Raw genomic sequence first — 16,491 nt, 5'->3', positions numbered from 1 at the left:
GGGCAACTGACCCATGTCGGTGTTGCACGGTTCATGGGGGACAAGTAGGTGGAGATTCTGGAAGACGTCTTTCTCCGGCGTCGGTGTGAGCAATGCTGTTCCCTAATGCAACACAATTTCACTTGGCACTACACAGGATAACAGCCCCATTTAACACGTCATGTGTCGTAAGATTTGGTTTCAGGAGCATCCAGAAGTAACGCTTCTACCACATCCTCCAAAACTACCCGACCTGAACACAACAAAACAGGTTTGGTCCACAGTGACCAAGATATGCGGGCGTCATCCAATCTTCTACCTGAGCAAAGCAGCCGTGGTAGTCAAGGCACTGATGCCTTGGGATCAACTTAGAGGCCCAGACGTTGAGGCGCAAGCTGGTGACTTCTATGTCCCAGAGATTAAATAGCGTCCTATACTAAATACTAATAGCCATAAACTCTATTACCTATGTCAATATTGTTTTCATTTCCTACAATGTATAAATAACTGTTTTAACGTCACACATATGGCAGCCAAGCCACCGGGGTTTCTAATGACTACATATCGGACGTAATGGTGATACGAAACCTATGATGGTTTCGTCGCCCTGGTCGACACGTTATATAGACGACCACGACTGACCGCTCGTACTCTTCCCCCCACCATGGCTGTTCATACCAGCGGCATTGATTCCATATTTCTCTCATACAATCTCGAGAGTATTAAACTTACTTCAACAATATTACAACGCAGTGCACTCACAGTGGTAACAATGCGATCCAGCTTTTCCAATAAATGCATATTTCGAAGTAATATTTCATCAATGCCAATGTCAACAAGAACCTCAGTTATTGCGAATTAATGCTGATAATGGCCCATTTTTGATATAACTTATTAACACAGTTTCAACATCACTAATATTATTACAGTTGTGTTACCACCCACACACAGTATAAGGGCAATATCATATTTTCTTTCTAGCCCCACAGCTCACATTTGTCCATGTCGTCTGACAGTGCATGGCTGCATGCTTAAAGAATCCAATGTGTCGTGTGGTAAATAAGTTTTGCCTGATCAATGTCAGCAGCAGTTATACCCACTCTATGACTGTCATTCATATGATTTTCTTATATCAATATTATCCTATTACTCTCCTGTCGATGATGCATTGATACACACACACAATTCAAACCCCAGAGACGAGTGAATGTACGAAATGGCGAGTGTCACAGAGGATTGCAGGCATCACACTCAGTGATCAGAACTGTTCATCAATTGTTTCATATTGTATCAGCGAGAAAAGTGGCTAAGAGTTTTTGGAGCGAGTGTATATCAGGTAGTGTTATTCACTCCTTGACCAGGAAATGACGTGCCTCGCAAGACTGAGGGTGGAGACGCGGAAGACCTGACTAAAAGAAGATTGGATAGAGCAACACTAAGAATAGAAAAAAATAAAAACAACATCGCTTCTATAGAAGGCAACACGGATCTCGACAGCAGCCCTTGGGCCTCAGAAGGCAAGAAAGGAACCCTGATGTAAACTCATGAGTCATGTGTATAAATTTTCCATTATGGTACCTGAGATGCCATGGGCAACTGAATGCCCTGATCATGGTTGTTTCATATATGCTACATACACACACACACACACACACACACACACACACACACACACACACAAATATACATTCATATATATATATATATATATATATATATATATATATATATATATATATATATATATATATATATATATATATATATATATATATATATATATATATTATATTCATAATCATCATAATCGCCGTCTTCCGCGTCAGCGAAGTAGCGCAAGGAAACAGACAAAAGAATGGCCCAAACCGCCACACATGAAATGACAACCCCCTCTCCTCGCACGCGTGTGAGATAACGCTAGGAAAAGACGACAAAGGCCATGTTAGTTCACACACAGTCTCTAGCTGTCATGTGTAATGCACCGAAACCACAGCTCCCTTTTCCACATCCAGGCCCGCACAACTTTCCATGGTTTACCCCAGACGCTTCACATGCCCTGGTTCAATCCACTGACAGCACGTCGACACCGGTATGCCACATCGTTCCAATTCACTCTATTCCTTGCACGGCTTTCACCCTCCTGCATGTTCAAGCCCCAATTGCCCAAAATATTTTTCACTCCATCCTTCCACCTCCAGTTTATATATATATATATATATATATATATATATATATATATATATATATATATATATATATATACATTTTTTTTTTTTTGCTTTGTCGCTGTCTCCCTCGTTTGCGAGGTAGCGCTAGGAAACAGACGAAAGAAATGGCCCAACCCACTCCCATACACATGTATATACATACACGTCCACACACGCAAATATACATACCTACACAGCTTTCCATGGTTTACCCCAGACGCTTCACATGCCCTGATTCAATCCACTGACAGCACGTCAACCCCGGTTTACCACATCGATCCAATTCACTCTATTCCTTGCCCTCCTTTCACCCTCCTGCATGTTCAGGCCCTGATCACACAAAATCTTTTTCACTCCATCTTTCCACCTCCAATTTGGTCTCCCACTTCTCCTCGTTCCCTCCACCTCCGACACATATATCCTCTTGGTCAATCTTTCCTCACTCATTCTCTCCATGTGCCCAAACCATTTCAAAACACCCTCTTCTGCTCTCTCAACCACGCTCTTTTTATTTCCACACATCTCTCTTACCCTTACGTTACTTACTCGATCAAACCACCTCACACCACACAGTGTCCTCAAACATCTCATTTCCAGCACATCCATCCTCCTGCGCACAACTCTATCCATAGCCCACGCCTCGCAACCATACAACATTGTTGGAACCACTATTCCTTCAAACATACCCATTTTTGCTTTCCGAGATAATGTTCTCGACTTCCACACATTCTTCAAGGCTCCCAGGATTTTCGCCCCCTCCCCCACCCTATGATCCACTTCCACTTCCATGGTTCCATCCGCTGCCAGATCCACTCCCAGATATCTAAAACACTTTACTTCCTCCAGTTTTTCTCCATTCAAACTTACCTCCCAATTGACTTGACCCTCAACCCTACTGTACCAAATAACCTTGCTCTTATTCACATCTACTCTTAACTTTCTTCTTTCACACACTTTACCAAACTCAGTCACCAGCTTTTGCAGTTTCTCACATGAATCAGCCACCAGCGCTGTATCATCAGCGAACAACAACTGACTCACTTCCCAAGCTCTCTCATCCACAACAGACTTCATACTTGCCCCTCTTTCCAAAACTCTTGCATTCACCTCCCTAACAACCCCATCCATAAACAAATCAAACAACCATGGAGACATCACACACCCCTGCCGCAAACCTACATTCACTGAGAACCAATCACTTTCCTCTCTTCCTACACCTACACATGCCTTACATCCTCGATGAAAACTTTTCACTGCTTCTAACAACTTGCCTCCGACACCATATATTCTTAATACCTTCCACAGACCATCTCTATCAACTCTATCATATGCCTTCTCCAGATCCATAAATGCTACATACAAATCCATTTGCTTTTCTAAGTATTTCTCACATACATTCTTCAAAGCAAACACCTGATCCATACATCCTCTACCACCTCTGAAACCACACTGCTCTTCCCCAATCTGATGCTCTGTACATGTCTTCACCCTCTCAATCAATACCCTCCCATATAATTTACCAGGAATACTCAACAAACTTATACCTCTGTAATTTGAGCACTCACTCTTATCCCCTTTGCCTTTGTACAATGGCACTATGCACGCATTCCGCCAATCCTCAGGCACCTCACCATGAGTCATACATACATTAAATAACCTTACCAACCAGTCAACAAAACAGTCACCCCCTTTTTTAATAAATTCCACTGCAATACCATCCAAACCTGTTGCCTTGCCGGCTTTCATCTTCCGCAAAGCTTTTACTACCTCTTCTCTGTTTACCAAATCATTTTCCCTAACCCTCTCACTTTGCACACCACCTCGACCAAAACACCCTATATCTGCCACTCTATCATCAAACACATTCAACAAACCTTCAAAATACTCACTCCATCTCCTTCTCACATCACCACTACTTGTTATCACCTCCCCATTTGCGCCCTTCACTGAAGTTCCCATTTGCTCCCTTATCTTACGCACTTTATTTACCTCCTTCCAGAACATCTTTTTATTCTCCCTAAAATTTAATGATACTCTCTCTCTCTCTCTCTCTCTCTCTCTCTCTCTCTCTCTCTCTATATATATATATATATATATATATATATATATATATATATATAGGAGAATATACTCTGGCCAAAGCCAGGAATGATGAAATGCGAGGGCTACCGTGGGACGATTCCCCTGACCAGGATACGAACATGGGCGGTCCCTTGTGTGATTCACGGTCAGCAACGTCAACCACTACGTCAAGGATGGCCATTCTTTTTAAGCGTGTGGGAGCATAAGTACTGGGATAGAAAACAAAAGGAGATAGGAAATAATTCAGTGTGTGTGTGTTTGTGTGTGTGAGAGAGAGAGAGAGAGAGAGAGAGAGAGAGAGAGAGAGAGAGAGAGAGAGAGAGAGAGAGAGAGAGAGAGAGAGAGAGAGAGAGAGATTCTAGGAAAAGACATTCCATTTCCTGGTGTGGGCTGGTCTTGGCCAAGCCCTCATGGCTATTTCCTCTTCATCTACTGCTCAATGATAAGCTATCTACCCCTCCGATCCCGATATAATCTCCCACACAGCATGAGCACTTGATCACACGAACGCACTTAGAACGAAGATAAAGGCCATATCTATTTTTTTTCTTCGAGTGATAGTTTTGCATATTCAACACTATACGTTTTCTGACCTCATTGTTAAAGAGGGATTATTCCCTCTGTTATCAGTGATGATTATCCTGGACACATCCATTTCAACCATGTTCTATACCCTATTATCAGCCATGTCCCTCAGTTTGACCCTGCATCGTAATCATATTGTGATTACATACATGTAGATCAGTGTGACTCCAAACAGTGTGTGATTTGTTATAATTTGTGCGTTGTGGTGGGAAAGATTTCTCTGCTCGTGCCTGTCTTGCTCTTAAACTTATATATATATATATATATATATATATATATATATATATATATATATATATATATATATATATATATATATATATACTATGCCTGAATGAACAATATGTATGCATACACAGTCTCACTGTACCTTTATGCCTGGTTTACATTCGGTGACCAGTCCCAATAGGGAGGACGAACTACTGGGGCTGGCTGTGAGGCAGCTGGTCGCCCGGTCTGGGATTCGAACCCCGGCTCGTAATGATGGTGGGTTGCAATAATAGAAATAATGTGATGATAGAATTGAACACGATACTTATATGATAATGAACGCGAGAGTAATTACTTGTGTGTGTGTGTGTGTGTGTGTGTGTGTGTGTGTGTGTGTGTATGGATGGTTTGCACCATCAGCCACGCATGAAACCCGATCTTAAAATCATTCAAGGTTTCCACAAGTCATCCTTATATAAGTTAACATGTGCACCGTTGCATCTGCACCATCAAAGTGCACAGACTCATTGTATAGAGACAAACATCTTAGGAAGGACTGGTTGATGTGCTGTCATAGCCCCATTTACACTGGCAGAACAATGTTCTAGCCTCATGTATACGGGTAGAACATTATGCTAACTCCATGTTCACTGGTATAACAATGTTCTTGCCTCATGCACACCGGCACAACACATTAACAACTTTACACCTCATACATCATCTGGTAATGATAGTTAATGGAACACTGCCATGGTGTTGTAACAATAAACTGATCTAAATTGCATAATCATCTGCTGGTCATCAGAACAATGTATATACCACATTGGGTACAAACATGTGGGGGAAAGTCCTGAACTTTGAACTACACAGGAAAATTTGTAGTGTTCTCCATCCTCTCTTTATTGAGCTGGCTGTTGAAATGGATAGCTGGCTTAGATTAGCGTATATACACCAACATATATGTTGCTTGTGGACAGTATGTTTTTTTCGTATTGCTGCCACGCCTGGATTGAAGCGTCACATGGAATTACAAAAAAATTTGCTAAAAAATACCACGACTCTATGTGCTCTTTAATTCGGAAGGTGTTCTTTGCAGTTTAGTAGGACTGATATATCTTCTGGAGAGGTTACGTTAGGTTAGGGTAGGTTAGGTTAGGTGTCTGCCAGTGGATCGGTGTCACTCATTATCACACAGGTCCAGCCTTATGGCACCAACCTCAAGGACTTGTACTAGCCTCTCCGTGCTCTCTGGACTCATAATGGTATTTCTGCAGGTCTCCTCTCTCTCTCTCTCTCTCTCTCTCTCTCTCTCTCTCTCTCTCTCTCTCTCTCTCTCTCTCTCTTTCCCTATCTATCTATCCATCCATCTATCTATCTATCTATCTATCTTCTTACGAGCGTTTACGTCGAGATTTCCCATAAAGCAGTGCACAAGCACATCGCTCTCCACAGGAGACTCTAAGAGTAACGAAGACCGAGTCGTGTGGGTTGCGTGTTGTGTGTAAGATGGGCAGGTCGTACGTTTGTGGGCCGATTGCCAGCAGCCCACGAGTGGAGGAGGCAGAGAGAAGACTGCAGCAACCTGGGCCAATGCAGTGAAATCTGACGTCCAGTGAAGTGCCGGCTAACTGCGCAGCAGTCGCTAACATCCTCGATTCCCGAAGATATATACATGTGTGTGTGTGTGTGTGTGTGTGTGTGTGTGTGTGTGTGTTTTCTCTGGCCACTTTCATGAAGATCTCGAGAGATCTCAATACTTGCTGGTAAAGAGAGTGCACTTTCACCACATGAAAGGGTTGCACATACCCAATGGGGCGGAACCTCCAGAAACAAAAAGGAAATTGGCTTTTGTTACACCCAACCTCACTTGTAGTGAATGAATCTATAAAACACACACACACACACACACACACACACACACACACACACACACATATTATCCAGCTCACCCTAATATTAATCTCGCGTATGATGTACGTATGATTAACCCTCCTAGCTCTGTAATATATGTAATATCTTTTGAGCCAGATGGCTGCCTACATCCAATGGACCATTATTCATCTATCTATTCATTCCCCTCTCGTACAGTACAAATAGGTAATTACATACACACACACACACACACACACGTCATACCAAGAACCCATCAGAAATCCTAGTGACCCACTTCCTGGCATCTTGAAGGCTAGACGTAGCCAAACACACCAAAGTAAGACAAGGTCACAGAGACTTGGATGCCTTCCTCGTCCCCGCTGCTCCCCACCACACCCCTGGTCTGACTGGGTGACTATCACACACACACACACACACACACACACGCACAAAAAAAGGCAAGGGAGTTTCAGCAGCCAAACCTGTTGTGTTGGTCACCAGCTTCACGGTTGCTGGGGACAGCAACCACCACTGCTGGTTAGTTGTTTGGTTGACAGAGACTATCACCACCACTGTTGGTTAGTTGTTTGGTTGACAGAGACTATCACCACCACTGTTGGTTAGTTGTTTGGTTGTCAGAGACTATCACCAACACTGTTGGTTAGTTGTTTGGTTGTCAGAGACTATCACCAACACTGTTGGTTAGTTGTTTGGTTGACAGAGACTATCACCAACACTGTTGGTTAGTTGTTTGGTTGACAGAGACTATCACCAACACTGTTGGTTAGTTGTTTGGTTGTCAGAGACTATCACCAACACTGTTGGTTAGTTTTTTTGGTTGTCAGGGACCACCCTATCATTGCTGACTAATCATTTGGTTGTAGAGGCCACCATCACCACTGCTGACCAGTTGTTTGGTTGTCAGCGGCCACTTCCACAGTCACATCTTGTATTTACGAGTGGTGGCGGGGGGGGGGGGGATCGGCAGGTGAACACTGGGGAGGACAGATAGATGGATCGATAGATGGTGGGGAGGAACATGGGTGATAGATATGTTATCCCTTTGAAAGGAGAGCTGAGTGTAGATGTGGCTCTATGCCATTAATATTTTGTTGGTTTATGAGGTTCATTATGAGTTTTTCTAGTGCCTATTTGTTTTTCTCATGAGGTTATTGTGAGTCTTTATTCGTCAGAATTCATCTTGCTCTTTTGATACTTCGGTTCTCATGATTTGAATTCTAGACGAGTCAGGGATAAGTGGGGTCAGCTGTTGTGATATATCTATACATGACGGTTGCCTAGTCTGTGTGTTTGAGAGCTTTATGGTGCACAGAGCTGTCGGTCACCCGAGGCAGCAGCAATCATCCATTCATGAGGAACTTGGGTCCAATTTGATTCAGATGAGGAAGGTAAGAATTTACCCTTTCTTTTTTTTTTCCACGACGGTCTTGAAATTTTCCTCTGCACACATAGCATTATCAACAGTCCAGTTCCTTTAAAGGGAAATGTTCTTCAGCTACGAAGGGATGGACTTCCCTCAAGGGTAATGCAGTATAAAGATTCACTGTGGGAAAGAACAGTAAATATGTTACAGAAGCCTAAAGGAACAGAGAATCGTGTCTGTGTTTTTCTTCTGGCTAAAAGCACCCTGGTGACTCGTATGTTTTCGACTGTCCTTTCATATCCACCAGAAGGTTAAAAGAGGGAAATGTATTTTAAGTTCTTCTTACTCCCTGGTGTCGAGATGAGGAAATGGTTTAATGCCATTGCGTAAGAAACTCAACAGTTGCCTCGTCAAACAAATGACCGTCAGTGTTGCAGGTAGTTCTCATCGTGTTAAGCACCTAGGATAATCCAGACCTCACATGGTAATCATAGATGTAAACTCACCACTACCTTGACATTTGACATACAAGAAAGCCAGCAGAAATTCCTTCATGCTAGCTAGCTTTCCAGACCTCTCTGAAGCAATGGATTACGTTTTGGTATTCAGTGACCACATTACTCGCAAGGGATGAATACAGAATACATATGCATATTCACTATTTCTCGCGTGAACAAGGTCGCATCAGAAACAGATGACTAAGCCAATAGGTAAAACTCTCTTGCCTCCTTCCTCTGTTCCTTCTTTTGGAAAGCAATACAGGAAGGGAGGATTTCCAGCCCTCAGTTCCCACTCCTCATAGTCGCCACCCATGATACGCAAGATATATATATATATATATATATATATATATATATATATATATATATATATATATATATATATACGTGGGGCAAGGGAGAAAGAATTCTATCTCCCTATTCTATATGTGTCGTAGACTGCGACTAAAGGTGGAGGGAGAATGAGGATTGGATATCCTTCTTTCCTTGTATTTCAGTTTACAGAATATGGAACAGAAGAATGAACCATGCAAGGAGTGCTCAACCTCCTAGAAGGAGAATAAAGGAGATAGGTAGTATGTTTGAGGAAAGAAAACTGTGTATTCTGATTTTTAGTGAAACACAGCTCAAGGCATGAAGAGGAGGAATAGTTTGGAATGTCTTGCGAGTAAAATTAGGGGTTGGTGAGAGGACAAAAGCTAAGGAAAGATAGCACTACTCCTGAAGCAGGCGTTGTTAGAGTGTGTGAAAGTGTGTCAGGAAGTGAGCGCTAGACTAATGTGGTTAAATTTGAAAGTGGGTGGTGAGAGTCAGGTGATTATTAGTGTTTATACATCTGGGCAGATGAGTTAGTATGGCAGCACTTTTGACAGAATAGACCGGTTATCAGTGATAGGTGATTTAAAAAAAAGATGGATAATGTGGCGGTTCATGGTATTACAGGGGGAATGGGAAAACATTAATGTGAATGAAACTGATGAACAGCTTGTGGAACTCTGTTTTGAAAAGGAATAGTGACTGGAAATATTTGGCTTAAAAAGAGGGAAAATTCACAAGTAGACAAGTAGACTTTTGGATGTGAAGTGCTGAGAGGGGCAGCTGGTGGGATGTCTGATCATTTCATTTTTGGAGGATAAGGTAAAGATTTGTAAAGGTTTTCAGAAAAGAGTAAACATTATGGACGAGAAGAGAGTACTGAGAGTAAACGAGCTTGGAAAAGAGACCTATGTGAAGGAATACGCGAAAATGAGTGAAGAACGGCAAATGCTGAGAGTAAGACAAGCTAAGGGAGTGGGTGAGGAAAGGAATATATTTACGGAAGCAGTGCTGGTGGGCAGACTAGAAAGGGTAGTGAGTGGTGGGATAGAGAAGTGAAATTGTTACTGAAAGAGAAAAGAAAAAGTATATGGAGGTGCTTACAGAGAATGAGTGCAGATGATTAGGAGAGACTTAAGAGATAGCGGCAGGAGGTCAAGAGGAAGGTGCAAGGGAAATGGACCTTTGGTTAGCAAGTATCAGTAAACTACAGGGAGAATGATATGTTGATAGAGTGCGAAAAGCGAGATAACAAATGAGAATATCAATGAATGAGGCAAATGGGAAGTGGTAACAGGTAGTGATGAAGTGGGAGGAGATAGAGTGAGCATTTTGAAGGACTGTTGAATATGTTTGATGATACAGTGGCAGATGTAGGGTGTTTGGATCAGAGTGGCATTCGAAGAAAGAGCATAGAGAGTAGTCTGGTGAAGAAAGAAGAGGTGGTGAAAATCTTAAGTGGATGAAATGTGGCAAAGCAGCTGGAATGGTGGGTATTGCAGTTGAAATTCTGAGAAAGGAGTTGATCTGCTGTTGTTCGATATGTATCTCGGGGTGACAGAGACTGGTTGATGAAAACCTGGTCGATAATACACTTACACTGACGTTTATGGGTGTGTGTGATTGAGTTCCTATTTTTCTTCTCATGTTGCCGAGCAACATGAAACCGATTTCAAAGAAAGAGAAACCCAACATATCAGTGGCATGTGCCTAGGTTGAAGTCTCCCTACTACTCCATAACCACGGTAGTGTGAATTTCCCCTCACCTCCCTACCATCTACCAGCGGTCCTGGTTCCAAATTCCAAACAGGGGTAAGACGCGGGCGAACGTGACGGTGTGGTGCAGAAGCCAATAACAATGCAGGCTGAAAACTCGAGGAGGGAAATAGTTCAGAGACTTGTTGGCGGTGAGTCCCACATGTCAGACGGTCGACATGCCCACGTTCCTTGAGGGCTGCTGGAACCCAAAGGTATTTTTTGTCATCTTAGAGAACTTATCAACGCCTGCGATATATCCCTCAGTTAGCATCATTGCCAGGTGTTACCGGACTCCGCCTGCTCGCGATTATACGGCAAGTGAAAAGTCACCTTCGGCGAGGCTGTATCACCGGGAGCACAATCTCGCTAGAGAACTTCTCGCTCCAAAGGAGTCTACATTTCCATGCCACTTGATGTAGCGAAACCGAAGCCTTTAGAACGATGATGGTTAACTCCAGGACTCTTTTACAGAAAATGGTCTTGGGATAATCATATGCGAAATAGATAAAGCTTCAACGTCATATGATTTCTGCAAAGATTCTCACTTAAAAGGATTCCTTATCAAGGAATCAAATGACACGAATTGCTGTATTTGGCAGTCCCATTCTAAATGATTCAGTTCTAAGGAATCCATCCCATTTTAAGTAATTCCCATTCAGTTCAGATGGAAATCATCATTTTACGTGAAGGTCTGAAGCAGTGATGTATTATAATTGGGTTTAAGGCATAAGCCTAGGAAGCCTTATCGTCGCCTAGGGCCACATACGTAATGAATGAGTGTGTATTTGGTCTTAGAATTATCCCCACCATGTGAGGAAGGTGTTAACGATTCTCCAGTTGGTGGATGGAGCTTGACGTTGACCTCCTTAATGACTCTGGCAATGGATAGGCCTAAAGCCCAAAAAAACCAACCAACGAAACACAGCGCTCTCGTCATCAGTGACAGAGCTGCTTGTATCGGAGAGAAGTGAACTATGGATAGGCCTTGATTTGTGAAGCTTAAAGTTTAAAAGCAAGTGGAGGAGTATGCACAGTGTTCATGTCTAGTCCTCAGGTAAGCAAGAGTAAAGTTAACTGGAAAGGCAAACATTCGCGAGCGAGGGAAAAATGTCTCACCCTATTGACACATTTAGTATCTTGATCCCAAAACTCACTAAGAGTAATTAGAGGATGCAGCTGCTGCTGAGTATGTGGGAATCTCAGTGAGAGATCTTTGTGGCAACTCTGAGCATCATCGGATGAAATGCTACAGAAACATGGGCAAGATATGGAAAGAACTGGATATATTTGCCTTGCTGGAGAGAATTTTATAGAACAGACCAAATCTCACATTGTATAGGGTTCGTCAAAATGTATCTTTGGGCTAAGATTCATCACCTTTAGTTAACATGAATCGTAACTGTAACAACAATATTCAGTTCTTGGGAATTTTTTTTCTCCGTCTCTAAATAAGGTCATCACAATTTTGTCACTGGCAGTATTTGAGGAACTGAGGAAAGATATCCTTGTGCCACATTTCATGAACGTAGACAAGTAATAGCGAAAAAGATTCATGCTTTTATTCGGTGATTTCACTTCTGAGCAATAGCCATAAATGATCGGTTCATATATTTCACGTTTGCTTAGACTTGGGCATTTTGAATAATAATAATAATGATAATAATAATGATAATAATAACAATAGTAAAAATAATAATAATAATGATAATAATAACAATAATAATAAAAATAGAAATTAGAATGATAATGATAACAATAATATTAACAATAAGGATAATGATAATAATAATAATAATAATGATAATGATAATGATAATAATAATAATAATAATAATGATAATAACAGTAATGATAATAATGATGATAATAATACTAATAATAATAATACTAATAATAATTATAATGGTAATGATAGTAATAATAATGATAATAAAAATAGTTATGATAATGATAGTATTGGTAGTAACGACAATGATAATGATATCTATAATGATAATGATAACAGCAATGATAATAATAATAGTGACATTAACAATAACAATCGTAATGATAATGTTGATAATAACAACAATAATAACGATAATGATAATAATAATAATAATAATAACAATAATAGAATAATAATGATAATGATAATAACAATTATAATAGTAACAACAACAATAATAATATCGCGTGGGAGGCATAATAAGAAGTACGATGCATGTAAAAGAACATATACATTAGCATAATAAGAAAATCGATCCACTGGACGGATGTTGAAAGATGACGGACTCTGTACCTACGTACACACCTGCAGGTGAAACTAGGCGTAACCGAGGGTGTCGAAGTCAAGAGGTTAGTCAGGACAAGAGTGAAAGTTGAAGGACTGAAACAGGTAGTGAAGATAATAGGGTTAGAAGGAAGATTATTACTTGGAAAACCCGAACTTCCACTTTAGGAAGGCCACTCACTGATCAAGGTTAAAAGAAAAAAAAAAAATCAGGGGAAAGCTTGAGAACACTATTGTGGGCTGAGAGCAAGCACACACAAGCACACACACATACACACAACAAGCCAGAGCGAGAAGCAACTGAGGCAGGATCGCTTGGCCGGGACTAGGAGAGGTTGCAAGCAGGCTTAAAGGTGACAAGCAAGTTTTTGCTATAAGCAGACTCAGGGTCAGATTTTTATCTGAAGGGCCATGATTAGCGATGGCTGCTCATTGTTCTGTAAACACTATTGTTATCTTGTGACTGTATACGATCATGATCTCTGCTATATCGTATTGGCTTACAGGCACATATTCGTGTTTGTATGCGGGTGGTGTTTGCTTGCGTCTTTGCATGTATATTTATTCATAAGAGGGAAGGGAGTTTAAACGTAGATACACCCTCACTTCACTGCAGATCAAAGAAAGAAATACATGTTGAAAACACCATCCAAGAGTTGCCTGCAAAACAGCGCCTACATACTCCCAGAGATAATACAAATCATGTCGAAGCGCTGGAAGTGTTTTCACTGATGACCAAAGATGCACACAAGCATGCAGTCACGAGAGAGAGAGAGAGAGAGAGAGAGAGTTTCTGAGACAAGATGGTTATGACACAAGCGACATTACGTCTGTAATGCTGACGATGGCAAACCAGTTAGGTTGTGAAGCTTGATGAGGGGGTCGACGAGTCACTAAGGGTGGGGCAAGGAGAGGAAACTACTGACGTCCGAGGAAGAGCGGGAGACAGCTGATCGCTGGGGGAAATAACAGAGAGAAAAGGATACATATATATATATATATATATATATATATATATATATATATATATATATATATATATATATATATATATATATTTTTTTTTTTTTTTTTTTTACTTTGTCGCTGTCTCCCGCGTTTGCGAGGTAGCGCAAGGAAACAGACGAAAGAAATGGCCCCCCCCCCCCCCATACACATGTACATACACACGTCCACACACGCAAATATACATACCTACACAGCTTTCCATGGTTTACCCCAGACGCTTCACATGCCCCGACTCAATCCACTGACAGCACGTCAACCCCTGTATACCACATCGCTCCAATTCACTCTATTCCTTGCCCTCCTTTCACCCTCCTGCATGTTCAGGCCCCGATCACACAAAATCTTTTTCACTCCATCTTTCCACCTCCAATTTGGTCTCCCTCTTCTCCTCGTTCCCTCCACCTCCGACACATATATCCTCTTGGTCAATCTTTCCTCACTCATTCTCTCCATGTGCCCAAACCATTTCAAAACACCCTCTTCTGCTCTCTCAACCACGCTCTTTTTATTTCCACACATCTCTCTTACCCTTACGTTACTTACTCGATCAAACCACCTCACACCACACATTTTCCTCAAACATCTCATTTCCAGCACGTCCATCCTCCTGCGCATAACTCTATCCATAGCCCACGCCTCGCAACCATACAACATTGTTGGAACCACTATTCCTTCAAACATACCCATTTTTGTATGTAGCATTTATGGATCTGGAGAAGGCATATGATAGAGTTGATAGAGATGCTCTGTGGAAGGTATTAAGAATATATGGTGTGGGAGGCAAGTTGTTAGAAGCAGTGAAAAGTTTTTATCGAGGATGTAAGGCATGTGTACGTGTAGGAAGAGAGGAAAGTGATTGGTTCTCAGTGAATGTAGGTTTGCGGCAGGGGTGTGTGATGTCTCCATGGTTGTTTAATTTGTTTATGGATGGGGTTGTTAGGGAGGTAAATGCAAGAGTCCTGGAAAGAGGGGCAAGTATGAAGTCTGTTGGGGATGAGAGAGCTTGGGAAGTGAGTCAGTTGTTGTTCGCTGATGATACAGCGCTGGTGGCTGATTCATGTGAGAAACTGCAGAAGCTGGTGACTGAGTTTGGTAAAGTGTGTGGAAGAAGAAAGTTAAGAGTAAATATGAATAAGAGCAAGGTTATTAGGTACAGTAGGGTTGAGGGTCAAGTCAATTGGGAGGTGAGTTTGAATTGAGAAAAGCTGGAGGAAGTGAAGTGTTTTAGATATCTGGGAGTGGATCTGTCAGCGGATGGAACCATGGAAGCGGAAGTGGATCATAGGGTGGGGGAGGGGGCGAAAATTTTGGGAGCCTTGAATATATATATATATATATATATATATATATATATATATATATATATATATATATATATATATATATAGGGAGGTGATAACAAGTAGGGGTGAAGTGAGGAGATGGAGTGAGTATTTTGAAGGTTTGTTGAATGTGTTTGATGACAGAGTGGCAGATATAGGGTGTTATGGTCGAGGTGGTGTGCGAAGTGAGAGGGGTCAGGAAGAAGGGTTTGGTAAATAGAGAAGAGGTAGTGAAGATTTTGAGGAAGATGAAAGCCGTCAAGGCGGCGAATTTGGGTGGTATTGCAGTGGAATTTACTAAAAAAAAAGGGGGTGACTGTGTTGTTGATTGGTTAGTGAAGATATTCAGTGTATGTATGGCTCATGGTGAAGTGCCTGAGGATTGGCGGAATGCATGCATAGTGCCATTGTGCAAAGGCATGGGGGATAAAGGTGTGTTCAAGTTACAGAGGTATAAGTTCGTTGAATATTCCAGGGAAATTATGTGGGAGGGTATTCATTGAGAGGGTCAAGACATGTACAGAGCATCAGATTGGGGAAGAGTAGTGTGGTTTCAGAAGTGGTAGATCAGGTGTGGATCAGGTGTTTGCTTTGAAGAATGTATGTGAGAAATACATAAAAAGACGGATGGATATGTACGTAGCATTTACGGATCTAGAGAAGGCATATGATAGAGTTGACAGAGATGCTTTGTAGAAGGTGTTAAGAGTATATGGTGTGGGTGGCAAGTTGCTAGAAGCAGTGAAAAGTTTTTATCAAGAGTGTAAGCTTAGCGTGCGTACGAGTAGGAAGAGAGGAAAGTGATTGGTTCCCAGTGAATGTCAGTTTGCGGCAGGGGTGCGTGATGTCTCCAAGGTTGTTTAATTTGTTTATGGATGGGGTTGTTAGAGAGGTGAATGAAAGAGTTTTGGAGAGAGGGGCAAGTGTGCAGTCTGTTGTGGATGAGAGGGCTTGGGAAGTGAGTCAGTTGTTGTTCGCTGATGATACAACGCTGGTA

The sequence above is a fragment of the Panulirus ornatus genome, chromosome 20, assembly GCF_036320965.1.
Source record: "Panulirus ornatus isolate Po-2019 chromosome 20, ASM3632096v1, whole genome shotgun sequence".
In the NCBI taxonomy this organism is placed as follows: Eukaryota; Metazoa; Arthropoda; class Malacostraca; order Decapoda; family Palinuridae; genus Panulirus; species Panulirus ornatus.
Note: the sequence above shows the minus strand (reverse complement) of the source record.